We start from the raw sequence: 7,214 nt of genomic DNA on the forward strand, positions 1-7,214 counted from the left end.
TTAAAAAATAATAAAGTTGAGAGAAAAGGATCAAGATTGTTTTAAAAAGAAACTAAACCACTCTCAAACAACTATATTAATAAAAAATAAATCTTTATTTTATATTAATTTAATATCTTTGATATATTCTTGGTTTTACTTTAAGTAGATTCAGTTTAGTCTGTTCTATAAAGTTACTGTTGCTACCCGAGCTACGAAATATAGGCCCCTCAGTAGGCACAAAATATAAATGACAGACAGACTAACAAGTAGCCGGTGTTTACAGGTGTTGGCCACGGAGACAGTTGCCCGAAACTGAGAGCCTAGGTCAGGTGTCAGCGGGGTCCTCTTTAATTCCTCCAACACGGGCACTTGGCATTTAGTCTCGCTTTGATAAACATCTCAAAATAAATTCCTGTCTCCGTGTCTATTTAGCCACATTTATCCGCTAGTGTTAATTTTGTCTGTCCTTAATGAACATGACGTCTTATAGTATAAGTAAAATTAGCAATATAAATAAATAAATATATAATTATGAGAGATAGTTGACCGTGGATGATAAATGAGGAGAAGATGGTTGGGGGTGCGGTCAATGAAAAACACAAATAAGTATGATTAACTTATTTTAATTTGCCGACGTTTCGGCTAGAGTTTCTAGCCTTCTTCAGGGCTAAAAACAAAACAAGATAACAACCACAGTAAGTATAGAAAAATAAAAAATATAAAAAGAAAGTATAAACAGAATAATTTTACACATACAATGAATAATTTTACTAAATAGAATTAATAAAATGAAGTGATGAGAGAAGCGGGAAATAAAATGTATACATAGGTAATTGAAAAAGTTATTGCAAAAAGTATCAAGAATTGAAAAAAGTTATTGTACCCGCTTTTTCAATTACCTATCTTAATGTATGAACCATGTATTTATTCTTAGGGGGGATATGTCCAAGAATAAAATTATTTTTTTTATATTTACAAACAAATTTGATCCTTTTGCTTTTATTCTCAACTTTATTCTTTTTAAAACCTTCCAACGTTTCGACCACTTAGGTCATTTTCAAGGGTACCATTACTTTGTCATAATTTTCTCTTTTAAAATTCTTAAAAATGCCGGCTAATTGCCTTTGTCCCATCTATAATTTCATCTACATAATTCTTTCTTAAATTTAAAACTTGTACTAACCACTTTTCTTTCTATCATTTACATTTTTTATTTATTATTATTATTTTTTTTTTTTTGCTTTTATTCTCAACTTTATTATTTTTAAAACCTTCCAATGTTTCGACCAATTAGTTTGCAAATGTAAATGATAGAAAGAAAAGTGGTTAGTACAAGTTTAAAATTTAGGAAAGAATTATATAGAAGAAATTATAGATGGGACAAAGGCAATTAGCCGGCATTTTTAAGAATTTTAAAAGAGAAAATTACGACAAAGTAATGGTATCCTTGAAAATGACCTAAGTGGTCGAAACGTTGGAAGGTTTTAAAAAGAATAAAGTTGAGAATAAAAGCAAAAGGATCAAATTTGTTTTTAAATAAACTAAACTATTCTCAAACAAGAATATATTAATAAAAATTAATCTATTATTTTTTTATCCATATCCATTTTTAAACATAAAGTATTAGTTTATATATAATATTATCACTTCTTCGAGACTGCTTTGGTTATTTTAATGAAATAAATTGTAACCATTTAAGTCTCAAACACTATTAACATCTAAACTGTCCAACGTTTTGGCCAACCTGACCTCCTAAAGGACAATCTTATATATTAATAATAATATATTCACACCCAACTTAAAATGTTTGCAGGCTCTGCATAATTAAACTATTTTGTCACTTTTTCATTAGATCTTAAAACTTTTAATTACAAATTATCTTACCACTATATCACTCACTTAGAGATAATATTGTGAGATAAGTTATAATTAAAAGTTTTAAAAGAAAACATTCCTGACAATCCTCCGAGGCGCCTGAAAAGAAGATGGCCACGAGACCAGTTAATATAAAATGTCATTAGAGTGCTACCAATGGGTAGTTTCTCTACACGCCTGTAACACTCCAATTTAACTTAGATAAGATTTACTAAATGTATTATAATGTACAGTTGTAAATAGCAATAAATAAATATTAAAAAAAAAAAAAAAATGGAAAGGTGACGAAATAGGTTAATTTAACTAAAATTATTTGAGCTGGGTAGAATAGCCAGTAAACAATTTTAATATTTCGATGATAGATATGAATATATAGTTAAGATTGTCCTTGAAGATGGCTAGGTTGGCCGAAACGTTGCACTCTAAAAATGTTAATTAAGAGTGTTTGAGACTTTAATGGATACAATTTCTTTTATTTAAATAATCAAAGCAGACTCGAAGAAGTGGTAAGATTATATATAAAATGATACGTTTTATTTATAATTGTATAAGTGCAGATTTCATCGTATCGATGACTGACTTATATGAAATTTCACTTTGTTGTCAGCGTGAATTGTTGCTATATATCATTATCATATGTGTTAAAATGCATAGCAGTTGTACGAGTATAGTCCCTTGAGTTACTCCCGCGAATATACGAGGTACTGAGAACCAGAGTGGGCTATCTCATATTTTTGTGAAAATATAGTTTCGAGTGTAAAAGCACTCCGTGTCACGCCCATCTGTTGGTTGCATGGAGAATTTTTTTTTCTAATTTATTTATTGATATTATCAACTATATACATTGTTATAAAACAGTATGATGCATAAATGTGGAGAATCTGCCAATTGATAGAACTCTAATTACAGTTCTAGAAAAGAGGATCTTGAGGCCATTATCTTTACAGATGCCTAGGAGGATTATCAGGCAATGAAGGAGAAGCTAGGTCATAAACAAATGGGTTTTGGGTTGTTGGGAAGTTTATTATTGAAGGATCGGTATCTCATCCCGGCTAAATTGGCAACATATGGAACATTGAGGTCCTAATAGATGAATTGATTTGTGACAAAGTAAGGAGCATTAAGGATTTTGGATTGTAAAGATTGATAAAGAGGAATTCGATGGTTTAGTGGTGTCTCAAAGCTTAACTCCAGATAGGCCTTATTACGGTCATATAAATGAGTTGTAATGGATTGGAAGTTTAGACCGTTTGTCTAGTAAGTGTTGTAATAGTCGTATTCGACGAGCAGTTTCCTGTATTTTCAGTCTTATATGTAATGTAAATGTAGTCTTAAGTAACGTATCTGTTTGGCAGGAATAAGTGGAGTTTATTAAAGGATACTGTGGGGCAGGAAGTCATGGGCTAACAACGAAGAGTAAAAGTGATTTAGTGGAATTATTGGAATTTATTTTAATCCTCTGGTTTTAGAGTGGAGATGTAGGATTGGAGTGTTTGGGACAGAAGGGTCATTATTCACCAATAATAGATATGTGTCATTGGTATACGTGGAGAGTATATTGTTGGGATGTCGGCTGTAAAAACTGTGTAAAGGAAAGGACCAAAGATACTACCCTGAGGTACCCCAGCAGACAGAGCAAAGATGGATGAATAAGCACTATATATAATAAGTTATTTTCGAAACCTGACAGGAGATAAAGTTGTTGATCTCAAGTTGGCAGTACAACTGTCTGTACTCTACAATACTCTATCAGGTCTAACTGCTATGTGATTCTATGCAACTCCTAATTGAAGAGTAAGCATTCACTTTCAAGATTGATCTAAGATAGTTGAATAAAAATTATGTTAAAATCTTCTGAAAGGTCATCTCAAAATGGTCTACTGAAAGGTCACAGATGGGTCCACACTGGTATTCAAATTATCATGTAGTTATAATCTCTATAAAGTTTCATTGGTTTAATCACTTATGCACCATGATAGTTTTCTGTCGTTGCAGTTCTGTCACGAACGAGAAACAGTAGGACAGTGTCCAAACTTAACCTAAATCTGTTTACAAACAGTTGGAAAAAATATCATAATTATGTTGCCATTATAATAAGCTATGACAGTTTTCTCTCACGGCATATGCATGTGGCAGTTAACGTGAACATGTACTCTCAACTATTACATTATACCTTGTTCAACAGCCACGAGTCACAGTGCCATGCTTGAGTCTTTCAGTGTGTACGTGAGCAGCCCCCATCCCAAAAAAAAAATATTACAAGACCTGAACAATGCATTTATTTATATTCCCGGAATTTTATTTTTGAAACTTTTGAATGAAATTGACGTACCGGAAATGCGATACCGATTTTATATATTTTTTTATGTTCATATATTTTAAATAAGTTTTTTTAAAGATTTTGGTTAAACACATTATATCAATCTCCGTTTGAATTTCATATATCAGCTTGGTACCCATTGAAGTATGTGAATGGGCTCAAATTCTAAATTTCCCAAATGGATTCCTCTATGGTACTCCTTTAATTTCGTTTAATTTAAATCATTACCCATATTTTATTGTTTATTTCAATAAAATTAAAAATAGATAAATATAATAATAATAATAAATGCTTATCGAACCTGAAGGTTCGATGCCGATAACACCATTCGTTCTCTACAACACCATATCTATCTTATCACCCCTCTCCAAACCCAAATATGCTAAACCCCACCGTATTCACCACACAGCCACAAAATAGAAGTATTCATGATGTGTTAATTGGAAAACTTTTTAACATGCTAAATGTTATAACTATAGGGTTGTGAGCAATCTAATTTAAAATCCATCTTATATATTAAATGCAGAGGAGCTCCTAGCGGATTTTCCCTACAACTTGTCTTATAACTTTGTAATCTTTACGAATTAATAAAATTTCCAACAGCTTCGTCATGTCATCTTGCCTCCACCTCACTTGTTCTTTGTTTCCTATCTTAATTTTTTCCCCATTACCTTATTATTATTATCCATTACTTTATTAGAGTTTTAAAAAAGTCTAAGGCAGAAAAAGAACAAACCAAAAACGAACTATAAGCAACTAAACTATTGAAGCGCAAGAGATAAAACGGTATATGGCTCAGTTGCTCTGTTGCGTGACGACAATCTCCATTTAGCAAAGCTATCAACAAACTCTCACCCTTGTTAAATGTTATATCATTTTCACTTGCTAAAAAGAAGTAAATATTTCTCCATTTAACAGAACTCTTATTACTCTCTCTCTCTTACACTTTTCGTAAGTCTAAAATTATTTTTCAAACGAATTTTTCCCTCTTTTTTTTTTTAATAATTTATTTAAAATGCTAAAAATTATTGTTTCATTAGTTCTTAGGTCTGGTTACCCGCTTGTGGTTTATATAACGATTCTTAAATTTAAAATCTTTAACATCAATATTTATCTAGATTTTTTTTCACAAGTCTAAAATATGAGAACCATAAATCATTTATCAAACGAAGTCTAAAAAAAAAACATTTATCAAAAACGAATTTTCGTAGATTTAAAAAGATTATTTCTAAAACATATTTTTGTAAGTCTAAAAAATCATTCATTAAACGAATTTTCTCAAGTCTAAAAAGAATTATTTTTCAAACGAATTTTTGTAAGCCTAAAAAAAGTATTTATTAAACGAATTTTTGTAAATAAAAAGAAATCATCTATCAAACGAATTTTCGTAAGTCTAAAAAAAAATATTTATCAAAATCGAATTTTCGTAAGTCTAAAAAAATATTTATCAAAATCGAATTTTTTCAAGTCTAAAAGAAGTATTTCTCAGACGAATTTGGTAAGTCAAAAAAATTATTCATCAAAAACTAATTTTCGTAGGTTTAAAAAAATCATTCAGCAAACGAATTTTCGTAAGTCCAAACAAAATTATTTAACAAACGAATTTTCGTAAGTCTAAGAAAAATAATTTATCAAAAACGAATTTTCGTAACTCGAAAAAAAAATATTTATCAAAATCGAATTTTTTCAAGTCTAAAAAAGTATTTCTCAGACGAATTTGGTAAGTCAAAAAAAATATTTGTTAAATGAATTTTTGAAAGTAAAAAAAAATATTTCAAAAAGTTATTTTGGTAAGTAAAAAAAAAATTCCTCAAACGAATATTTGTAAGTTTAAAAAAATCTTTTATTAAACTAATTTTTCACTCATTATTATTATTATTATTTTTTTTTTTTTATGATTTATATAAAATTCTTAAAATTATTCTTTAAACAGTTCTTAGGTCGGGAAACCCTGTTATTGTTTATATAACGATTCTAAAATTTAAAATCTTTAAATCAATATTAATCTAGTTTTTATCACAACTCTAAAATATGAGAAACATCAGCCGTCTTATATTTTCGATTCTCACACAAATTAGTTTCAATAATGTTATTATAAATGAACTAATTCGATAATTTATTTCCACGACACTACTTCTTGTATTAATCTTATATCTTATGTTAAATATAATATAATTAAATCTCGCGAGAGATAAAGAGACACTCACCTTAGGGACCTGAGAGAAGCGCTAAACCAACACTGAGCCGACACTCACCTACTGGACTCGAAGCCCCACCACCTTTACACCTATTGTTTTATTTAGACGATGATAGCTTCTACCTCCCTGGCACAATGCCACCGCATCGTCCTATCTCTATGCCCGATCTCTAGGGTTTCTAATTAATAATGAGTAATTAATAGGGAGTAATTTTCGGAATGGAAGGAACGACCGAATTGTCGATAACGTTAAGGTTAACAGCCTCGTAAAACTGGCAACTTAAAATTTATATTATACAACTTTCTCACTAACCTCTGTAATTTTTTATTTGATGATGTGGTCTATCTTTTGACGGTATCGTTAATTTCCTAACCTTTTATGCTGTTTTTCATGCAGATAATTTGGTATTGTAGGGAACTAAAACTAAAAACAATTACGTCGACAAACTCTGATAAGGAACTGAATCTCAAAATAAATACTAAAAAATAATAATAAAGCAGTAGAAATATGAGCAATTTCGGAGAGATAGATATAGGAAGAAATGCATCTGAACAGGTAGGTTGGTTTAAGTATTTATAGTACAAGAGCCCAAGAGAAAAAAGACATTTATCTCACCCCAATTTCTGATTACTTTAATGAAAGCTATGTATAATTAATAGTCAAAATTGATGAGTTTGCCAAGTATAGGTAGGGGGAATAAAAAATGGCGGCTGTTTCAACGCGATAAAAAAAACTATTTTTTCATTCAGAGCTCTATATCTTTAAAAGTAGGAACAACACAAGAAAACCTAAGAGAACGTCATTTAAATAATAGTAAATTTGCTAAAATATGAGCCCTA

At 30.1% G+C, this 7,214-nt stretch overlaps 1 protein-coding gene across 2 annotated transcripts in view; it reads right to left on the bottom strand.

Annotated features, from left to right (window-relative positions):
• Positions 1–6,534, bottom strand: part of fln (flightin) — a 39,998-nt gene extending 33,464 nt beyond the window's left edge. For both annotated transcript variants that reach the window (XM_014430369.3, XM_014430368.2), the window contains exon 1: positions 6,385–6,534. The gene's annotated coding sequence lies outside the window, so the exon portion shown is untranslated. The remainder of the gene's footprint in view (positions 1–6,384) is intronic.
• Positions 6,535–7,214: the final 680 nt, after the last annotated feature.

This window comes from Halyomorpha halys, unplaced genomic scaffold (genome assembly GCF_000696795.3).
Source record: "Halyomorpha halys isolate HHAL.00 unplaced genomic scaffold, Hhal_1.1 Scaffold884.1, whole genome shotgun sequence".
NCBI classification, from domain to species: Eukaryota; Metazoa; Arthropoda; class Insecta; order Hemiptera; family Pentatomidae; genus Halyomorpha; species Halyomorpha halys.